Source organism: Setaria viridis, chromosome 6 (assembly GCF_005286985.2).
Source record: "Setaria viridis chromosome 6, Setaria_viridis_v4.0, whole genome shotgun sequence".
Classification (NCBI taxonomy): domain Eukaryota; kingdom Viridiplantae; phylum Streptophyta; class Magnoliopsida; order Poales; family Poaceae; genus Setaria; species Setaria viridis.
Window position 1 is genome coordinate 7518402 of NC_048268.2, and position 17362 is coordinate 7535763.

At 58.5% G+C, this 17362-nt stretch overlaps 1 pseudogene; it reads right to left on the reverse strand.

Moving 5' to 3' along the window:
- Window positions 1-1535: 1535 nt before the first annotated feature.
- On the reverse strand, window positions 1536-3370 carry LOC117860247 (E3 ubiquitin-protein ligase WAVH1-like; annotated as a pseudogene).
- Window positions 3371-17362: the final 13992 nt, after the last annotated feature.

Consider the following 17362-nt stretch of genomic DNA (forward strand, 5'->3'; position numbering starts at 1 on the left):
TTACGTGTAGAGCACACGTGTTCCACCCTTGCCAGTTGCCAAGGGCATTTTGTTTTGGGGTGGAGACAGCTAGGAGCGGTGACAGTCCACGTGAAAGCGACGGCCAGGTGCGGTGCCCACGGCGGATCTCCGCCGCGCCGGGCGTCCCGTGCCCTGACGGCGAGCGGCGGCGTGGGGTCCCCGGCGGGCACCCTGCATGCGCGGCAGGCGGATATGCCACCCCTGGCTGTAGAGATAATCTCGAGACTGCCACGGCGAATATGCTCCACACATTCTTTCCCACCCCTTCCAGACGCTTCGGTCACTCGAGTCCCCGGCTGCCAGAGCGGGAGCGGGAGCAGCCGCTCGCGTGGTGGTCATCGTCATCGAGCACGACGCGGACCCGAGTTTGGAAGACGTCGGCGTCAGGGCGCGTCAGGTTCCGGACGCAGCCGACGGCCGCGGGTTTCAAATCCCACCGGCGGCGGTCAGTTCCGGTACCGCCGGCCGGTCGGCCGTCTTTGCGTCCGCCGCCGCGTACGGCACCCTCTTTTCGTTTCTACAACCAAGTTTGTCAAGCTTCTGCACCGGCGCTTTGGAAATTCGCGTGCGACCAGAAGCGTTCGGGCGTGTCAAGAACGAAAGGGAAAAGAGGAGGTTGCATGGCCTGGTCAGCTTGTTCTAGGTGCATCCCATGAACGGAAAGGCAGAAATCGGAATCTTTTCATCTTTTTTCCGCAATCTGTGCACTGCAGCAGCTTCGACGTTTTCTTTTTCGCTGTCAGTCAGTGTCTCGCTACGATGCATTTTTTTTTCCAACGAGTGTTTTCGTTAAACTACTACCAATAATTTCTTGATCAATGTAGCTTGATGTCATGCCGGCGTAAGAAGTCACGAGCGACGACAGTGGAAGGTGCCGCTGTTTGACAAAAAATAAAGTACTTAAAAGTGTTTGCTAGCGTTTGTTGCAGACTTCAAGGCTGATTACGTATGCAAATACCGGTATTACCCCTTACTACTATTAAACCTCAGTTGTTGTTGTTGTTGTTGTTTGAGAGGATTAAACCTCATTAGTTTAGGCCGAAGGAAGCTCCGAGTCTTCTGGTGTCCTCTTAAAAAAGGCGCATCATGGTGCCATCTGAAGATGAAAAGCTTGACCCAGATAGATTTCAGGCCCACTCCGGATGAACGCTGAAATTTGCTGGGCTATGGCCTATGGGCCTCACACATTAGCAAAGCCCAAGAAAACCAGTCATCTGTATATTTTATATAATGGAAAACTCTTACGAAACCTAACCAATTCGGAAAGACGGAGCAAATTAGCATTTTGCTTAGCGCTTGATGCGTTTGCACTTTAATTTATTTGATTTGACTTAGGCCACGTTCATACCCACATTCTGTGTATACGTGCTCCACCACTGGTTGTAACACTATTAGGTCTACTCAGGAAATTTAAAGTAGATGTTATTAAGTTCTGAAGGAAACTCTCAAGTGCATGGTTTACGAAATTTGGTGCGCCATGGCCCTGAGACATTAGCAAAGCCATGAAGTACATATTGAAATGCGCAGGCTTCAGATCTCTTTCAAACAAAATTTCAGACTTCAGCTGTAATGAAAGCTCCAGAACAACTTAAACCACCGATGAGTCTAAGGAAACCTAAGAATTTATGCATGCAAATAGTTTGGATTTCTGATTTATAAATCTCTAAAAGCTTGAAACAATAAATTACCCGGCCTAAAGAAACATTAGCTTTTCACCAGATTATTGCTGCTAGCTGCTGTCCTTCTGATCAACCTCTCGTATGCGGATATGCCATTGGTCATTACAGAATACCAGGCACAAGCGCTAAAGGAATTAGCATTTGCTTAGCGCCTTAGTGGTAGGAGCCCGCCGACGCACTGCGCGAACGCGTCCTGGGTCGCCGCGTGGTTCTCGATGAAGGAGAATATGCCACCCGTGACCTCCGAGATGCCGTGCATGGCCGCCGCGTCGTGGTCGGTGCCGAACCCGAACGCGTGCATCGGCTCGCACCGGTCGCCGCCGGCGGCCGTCGAGCACCTTGGCGGCCTCGTCGAGGCCGCCGCGGATGTTGGTGCATCCGTCCGCGACGAGGGTCTCCACGGCGCGCGTCGGAGTCGAAGGCGACGACGCTGAGGCGGTCGCCGGCGCCGAGGTTGTCGATGACGAACCCCATGGCGCGTTTCACCAGCGCCAGCTTCTCGCCCGACATGCTGGTGCTGACGTCGAGCACCGTGACGAGGTCCAGCGGCGCTCTCGCCGACGCGGCCTCGGCGGCGGCGGCCGCCGCCGCGGGCGCTTTGGCGTGCACCAGCACCGCGAACCCGTCGCGCCCCGCCGCCATGGAGAGCGCCGGGTACTCGCAGTGCGTCTCGAGCACCAGCAGCCCTCCGCCCGTCGCGGCGTTGCGGTTGCCGCCGCCACTGATCTCGGCGTGCGCGGGCGGCGGCTCCACCGGCTCGTCGTCGTCGTACGATGAGCAGCCGCCGCCGGCGGCGGCGGGCGTGTCGCGCCAGCGCGCGCCGCAGACGGGGCAGACGGCGCTACCCGGGGCGCAGCGGAGGTGGAAGGTGTGGGAGCACTCGGCCGTGAAGATGGCCTGGCCGTGGCCCATACCACCGAAGCAGACGGGGCGGCAGCGGCTGCAGGGCATGCCCATCCCCGTTCCCATCACCGTGGCCGCCATGGCTGAAAGCGTGCAAGCTACGCGCTGAAACCGCAGTGGATTGATCTGTTCGCCGACCCAGCAGATAAAGCTTATATACGAGATACAGCCGCGCACATGTACGTCCTGCGATCGGCAGATAGAAATAAGGGAAGGCAGCTGGGACGCAGGAGCATCCGAGGGGAGAGACGAGAGAAACGTAGCTAAGTTTGCACGCGGTTACACAGTGACAACTACTGATCTGACTACATACTTATGTGCCTTACAGTACACAAAGTGACGCAAATAAAGAAGCCAACTAGTTACTGCTTTGATCCCGTCGCGGTGGTGCAGACGGCGAGGCAGGCGAGGTAGAAGATGGCCGAGTCCGCGGCGTCGCCCCGGCCGTCGCCGCCGGAGCAGAGGTAGCCGCGCTTGAAGCGGCGGCGGCCCTGCTGCTCGCTGCACCGCAGCACCTGCGCCTTGATCGCCATGATCGCGTCGCGCCTCCCCTTGTCCTTCCTCGCCGTCTCCGTGGCTGCTTGCTCGCTCGCGGCAGAGCCGCCATGCCTGACGACCCTCTGCACCATTTCCCCGCGTGGCCTCTGGATATGGATTTGGACACCGTTGGTATTTTCTTTACCTGAGCCTGATGGTTGTGTGGGGGGTCGACGTCTTTTATAGCAGAAGCAGAACACAAGGTAGGCAGTCCTCAAGAATGAAGGACGACAAGCAAGGAGTAGGGCCGTGGCAACCGTTATGGCATCAGTGCTATATTTAATGATCGTATTGTCCATAGATCTCAATTTGAGAGGACGACAACAAGTAGGACGATGCGATTTAAAAACATGAAAAGTTATTCCATCCTAAATTATATGTCGTTTTAGATTTTTTAATTTATAAATATTATTATACATTTAGATACAATGCATGTGTAGATGTATAATAATATTAACAAAACTTCAAAAGTCAAAACAGGGAGAGAGTATTAATTTATTGGTTGCGTGTAAAATTCTTGCAGAGGAATAAAATTTATTTTTCTCAGAAAAAAAGTGCTTCGCGATCTGATCGACCCTGATCTTCATGCATAGCCAGGATGGTCGGTGCAGGCGGTAACAGTATATTTTGCCGATTGCAGCCGTGTCACTCCACATGCACGTGCAATCCCATCTGATTAAGCTTGAGTGACTGACACACCCGTTAATGACACCCCACATTACGTGTCAGCGTCACGTTGCTGCGGCGGCGGCGCGGCGCGGCCACGGCGAACGATACGCGCGGTTCGCTCCCCCTTGACTGAGATCTCAAGATCGCTCGAGACGCGTGCTCCGAGGATCCGGTGCCATGAATCTAGCTAGCTACACGTAGATCGAGATGGAGGTAGAGAATGCTTGTGCGTGTCGTGGCTTGACCTTGTGAGTGCTGCTGCGGGCACGGAACGGAAGCATGGTGCTCCATGCGTTTTTGGATCGCCGTTACTCATGATGATTCCATAATCCATGCGTGTACCTGTGCTCCATGATTCGTGCATTGTACATCAAATCATCAATTGGATCTCGATCGAGATCTTGCTTTGTCCGTATATAAGAACATGTGCATGCATGCTTGATGCCACGCCGGCCAAGCGTAGCAGCCAAGCACTGCTTGTGCAGGAACACTGCGCCTGCTGTTGTTTGCAGTGATCCACGACTAAAAATAGACGAGTGGCTAAAAACTCTTGTTTTATCAAAAGAAAAACTAGTAACTTTTGTTCGATTCTCATTGCCGATTAAGATTTAAATATAATGGAGCTGAAGACTGGCATGCTAGCAGTAAGTATAGTAGCGCGAGGTGGAGGCCGTACGTACTACGCTCACTCACGCGGCATGCATGAAGAATCAAAATAATTGAAATCGATCGATTGCCATTAAAAGGTCCTGCAGCGGCAGCCTCTGTCCGTGCCAATGTGCCATCATTCATGGATCGATCGGGCTGTCTCCTGCCAACCTGTGATGTTACGGTGTATTTGGATACGAGATAGTTTAGGAGTGTCACGTTGGATGTTCGGATGCTAATTGTAAAGATTAAATATAAGCTAATTATAAAACTAATTGCAGAACCCTTATACTAATTCACAAGACGAATCTATTAAGCCTGATTAGCATATGTTTACTGTAGCAACATATTGTCAAATCATGGACTAATTAGGCTTAATAGATTCGTCTCACGAATTAGACTCCATTTGTACAATGGGTTTTATAAATAGCCTATGTTTAATATTTCTAATTAGTATCAAACATCCGATGTGACGGATACTAAATTTTAGAAGGTGTATACAAACACCCTCTATATATGCTTGCTCCATCTTCTGCTTCGGCCACCGGGCGCTGCCGCCAGCAAGCTGCAGCGCTAGCCGTGATTATTTCCCTTCTACGCCTGGATCTGTTCGCTTCAGCTTATTTTGCTGGCTTATCAGCCATCAAATAGTGTTTTCCTCTCACAACAAATCAGCCGTTTCAGCTTTTCAGCCGGCTTATAAGCTGAAGCGAACAGGCCCTTTGTTCCAATGACCAGCTCGATAAGGTATCGATTTCTTCACCACATATTTAGCTTCTACATACGCTACTAGTGTTTTCGAGGTGAGGGTGCAAAAACAGAGGAGGTTGAGGGGAACCATCGCCTTGACTCTCCGCTAGGCCAAAGGGACATGTCTGAGGGAAAAAAAATACAGAAGTACGAAAACACTAGTAGCGTATGTAGGGGACAAAAAAAATACAGAATTATTAGTGCTTTATTTAATTATTACTACGAGCTGAACCCTGAGCTCGGTGTTCGTTGGCGATTTGCTTGCAGCCGTGTCACTCCACATGCACGTGCAATACCATCAGAGCTTAAGCTTTTTTTTTTTGCAGGTACATCCGACCTTAATAAGCTTGAGCGATGCACCAGTTAATAATGACTCCTCCCATTGCATATTACGTGTCAGCATCGCGTTGCTGCAGCGGCGCAGCCACGAAGATGGTGTGCGCGGTGCAGGTCGCGGCCCCTTGGCTCCGCGGATCACTCTATCGATGCTTGATCTCCGGAGCGAGGATTCACAAGTTAGACGATAATTTTTTCTCGAATACGCAGGAGAACTACGTATCATTGTATTAAGATGTATCATTAGATTAAGATATAAAGAAATTCGAGAAAGTTGTTTTACAACGATATGATGCTCACGACATTAACATTAGGCACTACTAAGTGCAACTAAGAAAAGACCGACGACTTTGTATTAGAACCCTACTATTCTCTACTGAGTTCACCCTTGCTCTTGCCTCGATCCATAGTAGTGCTTCACAGCTCCTGCACCGTGACTTCGCCACGGCCGTCAAAGAAACACGCATTACGTTCGTTCCATAAGCTCCAGATGATTAGCATGAAGAGTGCATCAATTCCTCTTCTCTTCTCCCTTAGCTGCGATGCTCTGACATGTGCCCACCAGTCTTGCAGGGAGCAATTAGCATCTTGGAATGTGCAGACGCACCCCAACCAAGTCAAAGCCCCCCACATGTCTGCTTCGCGTAGGAGCAGTTAACAAGGATATGATCATCAGTTTCCGGCTCCTGGTCGCAAAGCCAACAAGATGCATGAGCTTCCAGGTTATGGCGCCGTATTCTGTTAGCTGTCCAGAGGCATCCTTTGGTTGCCAGCCATGCGAAGAATTTGATCTTTGACGGTGCCCAACTCTTCCAAATACGGCTGCTACCATGTAGCTTGACGCCGCCCTCCTGCATCTTCTGGTAGGCCGATGCTGCAACGGTCCACTTCTAGAGGAATACATCCTCCTGATCTTCTGATAGCTCCTCCTCCGAGAGGTGATGCCAGAGGTCGACGTATTCAACGAGCGCCTGAAATGGACAATCCTCCATGAATGTCGTGAATCCAGCACCTATCAGTCAATCCTTGCTCCACTATTCTGATCATGGTGATTCTCTTAGGAATTGTGGTGAACAGTGTTGGAGGGAAATATTAATGACCTTCTAATGCTCCTTAAACAAACAATCATAAAGGCACGGGCCCATCTGTGGCGATAGTGATCTCCACCGACCCGGCATGGGCAAGGAGCTTTTCACTCCGCCTCGCCTGACCCATGGTCCCGGGGTCGGACACGCCCGACCCCACGATGCGAGGCTCCGCCTCGCCCGACCCAGGGCGCAGGGGGTCGGGCTCATCCAGGCCTACAGGACAAAGATCCGCCTTGGGCGCAAACCAGCAGGCGAGGGCTGTTGGGGGGAAATATTAACGATCCCCTAAATACCGCTTAAAGGAGCAGACGCGAAGGCCCGGGCCCACCTAAGCATAATCAAAACTCCGCCTCGCCCGACCACGGCCTCAGGGTCAGGAACGCCCGACCCCCCTCCACGAGGTTTCCGCCTCGTCCGACTGCGGCCCCTGGGTCGGAGGCGCCCGACCCCTCGCCACAAGGTTCCGCCTCGTCCGACCCCAAGCGCAGGGGTCGGGCTCGCTGGGGCCCCCAGGGCAGGCATCCCCCTCGGATGCGGACCAGGTGGGCAAGATAAACAAATCCTGCGGGTCCCCCCCGTCGGCCTCGTCATAAATGCGCCGCAGGCCTGGCAGAGGGAAGGATGACCGCGCTCCTCACACAACCCGCCGCAAGTACCCATGCACGACCATACTGTACAAGCTACAGTGCTGGCGGCTCACTCCCATTCGCCGCAGGGTACTCATGGCCTGCGCCGACCGGAGCGGAGGAGAGACTCGCCTGTCCTCGAGCCCCGCGCACCCTCGGGTCCCGTGCGCCTGGCAGCTAGGATGTGACGCCCTCTCTCCAGGAGCCATCATCAGAACGGCAGCATCCACCGTCCTCCCCAACGGACACCGGGATAACGACGAAACGCCCTCATCATAACCCGACGCCTACGAATGCCGAAGGAGCTATCTGTAGGGTGCGATGACAGTTGGCGCACGGCCGCCTCCCCCTCCGGCATGCACGCCGGCGCTTGCCAGGAGCCGGTGGACGCGTCGGGCGTCTAGGAACTTGTTCCTCCCTTCCTGACGTATTTTTTACCGTACTACGTTTACACTTTGCGGTCCTCTTCGTCCGATCCCAGCTGTAACTCCGGCCACTCCCCTTGCGATATAAAAGGAGGAACACGGGGTCGGAGGGGGGATCGGCTTCTTCGGCCACAAGCCACAGCACATTAGTACGCTCCCTGAGAGCACAAGCAAAAAGAGACTTGGGACCAGTCCCTCTCTCGTCGATCTGTAACCCCTACTACAGAACCCCGCGTGGGCAATACGAGCATCCACGATACTGGACGTAGGGCCTCCTTTGCCCGAACCAGTCTAATCCGTGTCTCCCACGCCACCACCTGAGGCCTTACGCGCATAAAAGAAATTTACTAGTCTAAGTCTTGATCCGCCAATCTTGACAACGACAGTTGGCGCGCCAGGTAGGGGACCTTTGCGCGTACTTTCCCAGCCTCAGATGGCCAATTACGATAGTAGCTTTGCTCCGGGCTCCCTGATCCGATTCGGGAGCCTGCACTTCCTCGCCACCGGGGAAGGGATCAAGCTGATCCCTGTCCTCGTCCTGCCTGCTCGCCCGCCTACCCCCGGCCCCGCCGCCGGGACAGCGGTGAGCGGCCGCTCGCATACCGGAAGGACCTTGCCAGGGGACGGCCCTTCGGGCTACGCAACGCCACGGGGGCTTACGGACGCCTCCTAGCGCGGTCAATGACCACGTCGCCCGCGAGCAACGAGCTCGTAGGCACGACGAGGACGATCTCCGACACGGGCTCCAGCAGCGGGAGCCCCCACCCCTCGCGCGAGTGCCTCATGGTCGACGCGCACTCCGAGGGATCCAACGGCAACGATGCCGAGGGGAGACAAAGGGCTCCCCCCTCGCGCGCCGCGGCCACGACCGGAGCCTTACCAAGGGCACCGGAGTGCTCTCAGCAACCAGAGGCGCGCGCGGGCGCCCGCCAAGAAGTCGAGCACCCCCACCACGAGGGAGGAGCGCGACAACGGGCGCGCGACGTCCAGCAACGCATCTGTGTGGACGAAGAGCGTCCGTAGCTCTTCGCCCGCGCTAGCCAAAATGTCGCAGCCGCGGCAGTGTTGCTTCGACAGCTCCCCGAATCAGCGACGCCCGAGGAGCGACGGGCACGCCAAGAGATGCGCAACCTGCTCGAATGCGCTGCCGTCCAGCAGGCGGAAAGCTCCGCGTCCCGGCGACGCGGGCAGAACGCCAGCAGGGCGACGCCTGACGCGCCCCCGGAAAGGCGGGGGGAATCTGTCCATCAACCCCCTCCTGGGGCGAATCAAGACGCGTCCGCCCGACGGACCCCGCCACCTGCGGGAGGCGAGGCTCTATTCGTCTACCAGCGCGTCGGCCTCGTCCGCGACGCCCGCGACACCCTGAACGCGCGGAGACGCTCCCGCGCGGACAGGGAGGACGGGGTAGATCAAGGCTACCACGTCCACCGTGGCGGGCGCTACGACAGCGGGGAAGACCGCAGCCCGAGCCCTGGTCCGGCTGGGCCCCGGGCCTTCTCAGCGCGCATCCTGAACGCGCCTTTCCCGCCGCACTTCAGGCAACCCACGAGTATAGCCAAATACTCAGGGGAGACGAATCCTGGAGTGTGGCTCAGCGATTACCGGCTTGCATGTCAAGCCGGCGGGGCGGATGATGACCTGTTTATCATCCGCAACCTACCCCTCTTCCTAGACGACTCAACGCGAGCTTGGCTAGAACATATCCCTTCGGGACGAATTCGCAACTGGAATGACCTAAAGGAGGTTTTCATAGGGAACTTCCAGGGCACGTACACACGCCCCGGCAATTCCTGGGACCTCCGGAGCTGTCGCCAGGGGGCGGATGAGTCCCTCCGGGATTATATCCGACGCTTCTCCAAAAAGCGCACCGAGCTGTCCAACGTCGCGGACGCCGACGTCATAGGAGCTTTCCTAGCAGGAACCTCCTGCCGACCCCTCGTCCATGAGCTGGGGCGCCGAGGCCCGCGAACCATGGAAGAGCTCCTCAATATCGCCACTAGCTATGTCTCGGGCGAAGAGGCCGTTGGAGCAATCTTCGACCGCTCCAAAGGCAAGGCGAAACGGGAGGAGGATGCTGGCGAAGGCACCTCCAAACCGCCAGCAGAAGAAGAAGGGCAAGCTACGGCACGAGGCCCCCCTCGTGGCCGCAGCCGAGCGCAAGCGAGGGCCGCCGGCCCCCGAGGGCGCTCCCGGCTTCTTTGACAAGTTGCTCGAGGGACCGTGCCCGAACCACGAGTTCCTCGTGAAGCATGCCTACAAAGACTGCAACCTCATGAAGAGATACTTCGTGGGCAATCTGGTGAAAGGCGACCGAAAGCGGAACCCGATGAGGAAAAGAAGGGCGACGAAGAGAAGGAAGACGGCTTCCCCAAGGTGGACGGCTGCTTCATGATCTTCGGGGACTCCGCGGCATACGACACCAAGCGCCAGCAGAAGCTGGAGCGCCGGGAGGTCTACGCGGCCGAGCCAGCGACTCCGGCCTTCCTGGACTGGTCAGGGCCGGCCATCACCTTCGACAGGTCCGACCACCCTGGACGCGTCCGGCACCCGGGGCGTTACCCTCTCGTCGTCGACCCCATCGTCGGCACGACGCGCCTCACCAAGGTGCTCATGGACGGGGGCAGCGGCCTCAACATCCTCTACGCCGAGACCCTCGACGCTATGGGGATCGACCGTTCCCGCCTCCGTCCCAGCAAGGCGCCTTTCCATGGCGTCGTGCCAGGGAAGCAGGCGACGCCTCTCGGGCAAATCGACCTGCCCGTTACGTTCGGGACCCCTTCCAACTACAGGAAGGAGGTCCTCACCTTCGAGGTGGTGGGGTTCCGCGGAACCTACCATGCCATCTTGGGACGGCCATGCTACGCAAAGTTCATGGCTATCCCCAACTACACCTACCTCAAGCTCAAGCTGCCGGGGCCCAACGGGGTCATCACTGTCGGCACGACCTTTCAAAAGGCGTACGAGTGCGACGTAGAGTGCTGCGAGTACGCCGCGGCCATCACCGTCACGAGCGATTCGGCAGTCCATCTTGCGGAGGCCACCGAGGATCGTCCCGAATCCAAGCAGCCGAACATCTCCTTCGAGCCCGCTGAAGGTATCAAGGAGGTCCCCCTCGATCCCGGCTGTTCCAACGGAGGAGTCGTGCGGATCAGCGCGGCCCTATCCCCCAAATAGGAAAGCGCGCTCGTCGACTTCCTCCGCGCGAACAGCGACGTCTTCGCGTGGAAGCCATCGGACATGCCAGGCATTCCGAGGGAAGTCGCCGAGCACTCCTTGAACATCAGGGCCGGCTCCAAGCCAGTGAAGCAAGGATTGCGCCGTTTCGACGAGGAAAGGCGCAAGGCCATCGGCGAAGAGCTCCAGAAGCTTCTGGCGGCCGGGTTCATCAAGGAAGTGCGCCACCCCGAGTGGCTAGCTAATCCTGTCCTTGTACCAAAAAAGAACGGGAAATGGAGGATGTGTATCGATTATACCGGTCTCAACAAAGCGTGTCCAAATGACCCGTTTCCTTTGCCACGCATAGAAAAAATAGTCGACTCAACCGCCGGGTGCGAGACCCTCAGCTTCCTCGATGCATATTCCGGCTACCATCAGATCGCGATGAAAGAGGCCGACCAGCTCGCTACCTCCTTCATCACCCCCTTTGGCCCTTACTGCTACATTAAGATGCCGTTCGGCCTCAACAACGCAGGGCTACTTTCCAGCGATGCATGCTGAAGTGCTTCGGAGACCTCATCGGGCGGACCGTTGAGGCCTACGTTGACGACATCGTGGTTAAGTCCAGGAGGGGCGACCAGCTCGTTCCCAACCTTGAACTAGCCTTCGAAAGGCTGAGGGATAAGCGTATTAAGCTCAATCCCGAGAAATGTGTGTTCGGAGTTCCAAGGGGCATGCTATTAGGCTTCATCGTCTCTGTGCGCGGCATCGAAGCAAACTCGGAGAAGATAGCAGCCATCAGCGACATGGGGCCAATCCGGAACATAAAGGGAGTTCAGCGCGTCATGGGATGCTTGGCAGCTCTAAGCCGCTTCATCTCGCGCCTCGGCGAGCGAGAGCTTCCTCTCTATCGGCTCCTGAAGAAGACTGACCGTTTCGAGTGGACCAACGAGGCCCAGGAGGCACTTGACCGACTCAAGGACCTCCTGACGAAGGCCCCGATCCTAGTCCCGCCTACCGACGGCGAGTCCCTCCTACTCTACGTCGCGGCGACCACCCAGGTGGTTAGCGCGGGGCTGGTGGTGGAACGAGAAGAGGAGGGACACGCTCTCAAGGTGCAACGCCCGGTGTATTTCATCAGCGAAGTCTTGTCCGAGTCCAAGACACGTTACCCGCAGATCCAGAAGCTCGTCTACGCCATCCTTATCACAAAGAGGAAGCTGCGCCACTACTTCACCTCCCACCCGGTAACAGTCGTTTCGTCATTCCCGTTAGGCGAAGTAATCCGGAACCCAAATGCTACAGGGAGAATCGCGAAGTGGGCGCTTGAGCTCATGGACTAGGGTATCACCTACGTCCCCCGTACCGCCATCAAGTCACAGGCACTCGTCGACTTCGTGGCAGAGTGGACGGAGGTTCAAGCGCCATCGGCCCCAGAGAAGCAGGAGTATTGGACAATGTACTTCGACGGGTCACTGATGAGGGCCCGGGTCGGAGCGGGTCTCGTTTTCGTCTCTCCCTTGGGCGTGCGCATCAGGTACATGATCCGCCTCCATTTTCCTGCATCCAATAATGTCGCCGAGTACGAAGCCCTCCTCAACAGACTCCGCATCGCCATCGAGCTGGGTATCCGTCGGCTGGACATCCGGGGCGACTCCCAGTTAGTCATGGAACAAGTCATGAAGGAGTGGAGCTGCCACGACCCCAAAATGGCAGCCTACTGCAACGAGGTCCGTAAGCTCGAAGATAAGTTCGACGGGCTAGAGCTCAACCACGTTGCAAGGCGCTTCAATGAAGCCGCCGCCGAGCTGGCGAAGGTGGCATCCGGACGAATGCTCGTCCCCGACGGCGTCTTCGTTAGTGACCAGTTGAAGCCCTCAATCCGTTACCCAGAACTGGCAGGGGTCGACGAAGCACCCCCGGCCCTGGGATCGGGACCCGAGTCAAGGGAGGTCGGCAGCACGCCACCTGTCCCAGACCCGAGCCCCAGTCCCGAGGGGGTCGACACCGCTTTGCCTGACTCGGCCCCGGCAGCCAAGCCATCCGACCTCGTGGTCATGAAAATCACGGCAGACCCCGCGGTGGGGACCGACCCCCCGATCGACTGGAGAGCCCCATACCTCGACTACCTCGTCCGCGACACGCTCCCGCCAGACAAAACGGAGGCCCGTAGGATCACGCGCCGCGCCAAATCCTTCGCCATCATCGACCAGGAGCTCTACAAGAAAAGCCACACTGGAATCCTTCAGCGCTGCATCTCGATCGAACAGGGAAAGGCGCTGATCCAGGATATCCACGCCGGAGCCTGTGGTCACCACACCGCGTCGAGGACCCTCGTCGGCAACGCCTTCCGACAAGGTTTTTACTGGCCGACCGCGGTCGCTGACGCTACCCAGGTAGTCCGCACCTGTGAAGGATGCCAATTCTTCGCCCGCCAGACTCACCTGCCCGCGCAGGCGTTGCAGACCATCCCCATCATGTGGCCGTTTGCGGTCTAGGGGCTGGATCTCGTCGGACCCTTCAAGAAGGCGCCCGGGGGCTTCAACCATCTGCTCGTCGCCGTCGAAAAGTTCTCCAAATGGATTGAGGCAAGACCAGTGGCGCAAATCAGGTTCGAGCAGGCGGTACAGTTCTTCACCGACATCATCCACCGCTTCGGGATCCCAAACTCCATCATCACCGACAACGGTACGCAGTTCACCGGGAAGAGATTCCTCCAGTTCTGCGACGACCACCACATCCGATTGGATTGGGCGGCCGTGGCACACCCCCGCACGAACAGGCAAGTCGAGTGAGCTAATGGCATGATACTCCAGGGTCTCAAGCCACGGATCTTCGACCGCCTTAAAAAGTTCGGCGGACGGTGGGTTGCGGAGCTTACCGCAGTCCTTTGGAGCCTGAGGGCGACCCCCAGTCGGGCGATGGGCTTTACCCCGTTCTTCATGATCTACGGGTCAGAGGCCATTTTGCCCACCGATCTAGAGTACGGGTCGCCGAGGGTCAAGGCATACGACGAATAGGGAAACCAGGCATCACTCGAGGACGCACAAGATCAACTCGATGAGGCGCGAGACGTAGCTCTACTACACTCGGCTAAATAGCAGCAGGCCCTACGGCGTTACCACAGCCGCAAGGTACAAGGCCGAGCCTTCAACATCGGTGATTTGGTGCTCCGCCTCGTCCAGGACAACAGGGGTAGGCACAAGTTGACTCCCCCATAGGAAGGCCCGTTCATTGTCATACAAGTACTACAGCCAGGCACCTACAAGCTGGCGACCCCCGACGGGCAGGTCTTCAGCAATGCCTGGAACATAGAACAGCTAAGGCGCTTTTACCCGTAGCCTTTATTTCCAAGTTCCGCATAAACTTGTCTTCAATTCCGTTTTGTCCTTTAAGCTCAGGGTATCCGACCCTGGCCTCGTTCCAGGGCCGCATACCCCTCGGGGGCTGCCAGTTTTGCTCTTCTGCGAAAAAAGAAACCCCGAGCCGTCTCGGTTCAGGCTTTTTCCTTTAAGCTCAGGGGTATCCGACCCTGGCCTCGCTCCAGGACCGCATACCCCTCGGGGGCTATCAGGGGTTCCGAACCCAGCCACTTGGCACCGTCTAAAAGAAACGTTTTTTCTATTAAAACCGAACACTCCCTTTCTAGACTTTTGGGCGCAAAAAAGAGAAGGATGCGCGAACGGTGCTCAGGCAAGTTTGATCGGACTGCGAAAAAACCTACGCCCCAGCGGCTACGGCACCTTCGCTCATCGAAACTTACTGACGCACCCGACAACGCATTCTAAACTTTCAAGCCCAAAGGAACAGCGAAGGGGATCGGGATCTTTCGCACAACGAAGTCATAAGACAGGCCCGTATGGCCATCGCAAAATAAGTTCAGACTTACATAATTACATTTTCGGGCACAAGCCCGCTACAGTTAACTTGACGAGGGGTCGGCAGGAGGGATGACCTCATCCTCCAGAAGCTTCGCGAGGGCCTCCGCCGGCGCGGACACCGCTGCATCAATCTCGTCCAGCTCAGCTTCGGTGTAATTGGCGGCGTACCCTTCACTCATCCCAGCAAAGTTGATGCCAGAATAATGGGAGCCGAAGACCCCGAAGGCTCGCCGCACGCCGATGTGAAGCGCGTCCACAGCGATCTCGCGACGCCGACGGCGTACCCCGAGGACACGAGCCGGCAGAGAGCTCGACCCCTCCTCCGGAACTACGCCAAAGTTGTCGCACACGACGCGGACCGCATCCCGCAGGGCGCCGTGCTCGCTGCGCTCCGCGTCGAGCAAACCCTTCAGCTTGGCGATTTCGCTTGCAGGAACCATCCAGAAAAGCCCACCAAGTCAAGAACAGAACACAAATGTCACGGGAACGCGGGAACGGAAAGAAGCCTTACCGTCGGCCCAGGCCTTCAACTCGCGCTCCCGGCTGGCTCCTTGAGACACGGTGGACTGAAGTCCCTGCACTTGCGAGCGAAGGCGACCAGTCTCCGCGCTAAGGGCTTCACGCTCCCCCCTCAGCTGTGCAAGTTCCCCGGCGTCACGGCGGGCCCTCTCAGCGGCAGCTTGAAGCTCCTCGGCGTCGCGACGGACCCTCTCAGCGACAACCTGGAACTCCTCGTGGTCGAGGCGGGCCTTCTCGATGACGTCCTGGAGCTTGGCCTCCGATCGCCGTGCCTCATCCAGCGCCGCCCCCTCATGCCTCTGCAGGTCACGGATGACCCCCTGGGCGGCAGTGACTTGCAGGGACAGGTCCCTGGTGCGCTCCCTCTCCACGTTGAAGCGCTCCCAGAGACCCCACTCCAGCCGGAGGAAATCAGATTTCCCCCGACTGCACTCTTAGAGGGCCTGCAAAGCAACGTGCCATCAGGGAAAAAAGCAAATGAGAAGGTGCTAATCACCAACAGTAGGGGCAACATACCTGGCTGCCAGGGAGGACGGTGTTACCCAGAACCCCCAGCGTCGAAGACAGAGCCACCTGGGTGTGGACAAGGCCGCCCTGCACCGCCTGCTACTTATGCCACTCCGCGGCATCGTCCAGCGTGAGGAGGTGCCTCGGCGGGTCCTCGCGGGATGACCAGTGGAGGACGGACCCTCTCCATGCCTTGGGAATGGTGGGAGCCGAGGCCGAGGCAGGTGCCGATCCTGACGCTGCCGTCAGGGTCGGCACCATTGCACTAGAAACCACCGAGTTTACCGACGGCCCCAGCACCTGCACACTCGTCGCCGCCAAGGCCGCCGGCGGCATCCCAGTGGGCCCCTCTGCCTCCGCCGCCGCAGCCACCTGGGGAGGCTCCTCCGTTCCTGCTGGAGTCCCTCCAGCGGGCCCCTCCGCCTCCGCCGCCGGAGCTACTCCCGCGGGGGTAATCGAGGCGGAGGTCCCCGCCTCCGTCGCCATTGCCTCCGCCGCCGTGCCTTCGGGGGTAGGCGTTCCCTCCGCCGCTAATCCCGCCACGGCTGCGGGGGCGTCAGGCCCACCTTCCGTCGCCGCCGTCTCCTCTGCCTCGTCGGCGTCAAGGTCGATCACCTCCCCGGCCTGAGAACCCGGGGGGATCGCGCCCTGCGCTGCGGGGGCGAACAGAGGAACCGAAGGCGGAGTGGGGGCCCCTCCCCTCCCGCGACCGTCGCCGCTGTCGCTCCGCCAGCCGGCACCACAGGGGCCGCCTCCGCGGAGGGGTCCGCGACCTCACCAGGGATCCCGCCGCTCGCCGCGGACGGGACCGCGGTCCGCCCCCCGGAGGAGGTCGACAACCACAGTGCCTTCTTAGGCGCCAGCTGCAGGGCAAGGCCACGAGGAGCGGCGCTGCACATCGACGAACAGACATCAGCAGAAACGAACGTAAAAAGAGGAGAGGAACGAGGTGCAACGAAGGCCAACTTACGTCCTTGAAGCACAAGGGCGGCGCGCGCGCTTCGACTCGGAGCCCGACGCCGACCCCGGGGCATCCGGCAGCGACCGCTTGTCGCCGCTTCGCTGCTCTCCAGCTGCGGGCACGGCGGTGGAGGCAGTCCCCACGGACCGCCGAGGAGCGCCGTGAGCAGACTCCCGAGGAGTGCACCGCGCCGGCTCCAAAGCGGCGGCGGGGGCAAGCTCCGAGGACCCCCGAGGGGCGCTCCGCGCCGGCTCCGGGAAGGAGCCCCGTGTCGACCCCTGGGGGGCACCCCTCGCCGACCCCTGGGGAGCGTCCCGCGCCCGCTCCTGGGAGGCGCCCCGCGCCGGCCCCTGGGGGGCGTTCCGCGTCGACTCCTGGGGGGCGCCCCGCGCCGGCTCTGAAGCGGTGGCAGGGGCAGGCTCCGAAGACCCCCGAGGGGCGCTCCGTGTCGACCCCTGGGGGGCACCCCTTGCTGACCCCTGGGGAGCGTCCCGCGCCCGCTCCTGGGAAACGCCCCGCGCCGGCCCCTGGGGGGCGTCCCACGTCAACTCCTGGGGGACGTGCTGTACTGACCCCTGGGGCGCAGCCCCAGGACCTGATGGAGCCGAAGCCCGGGTGGGCGCCTCCTCCGCTTCACCCCCCGCGGCCATCCG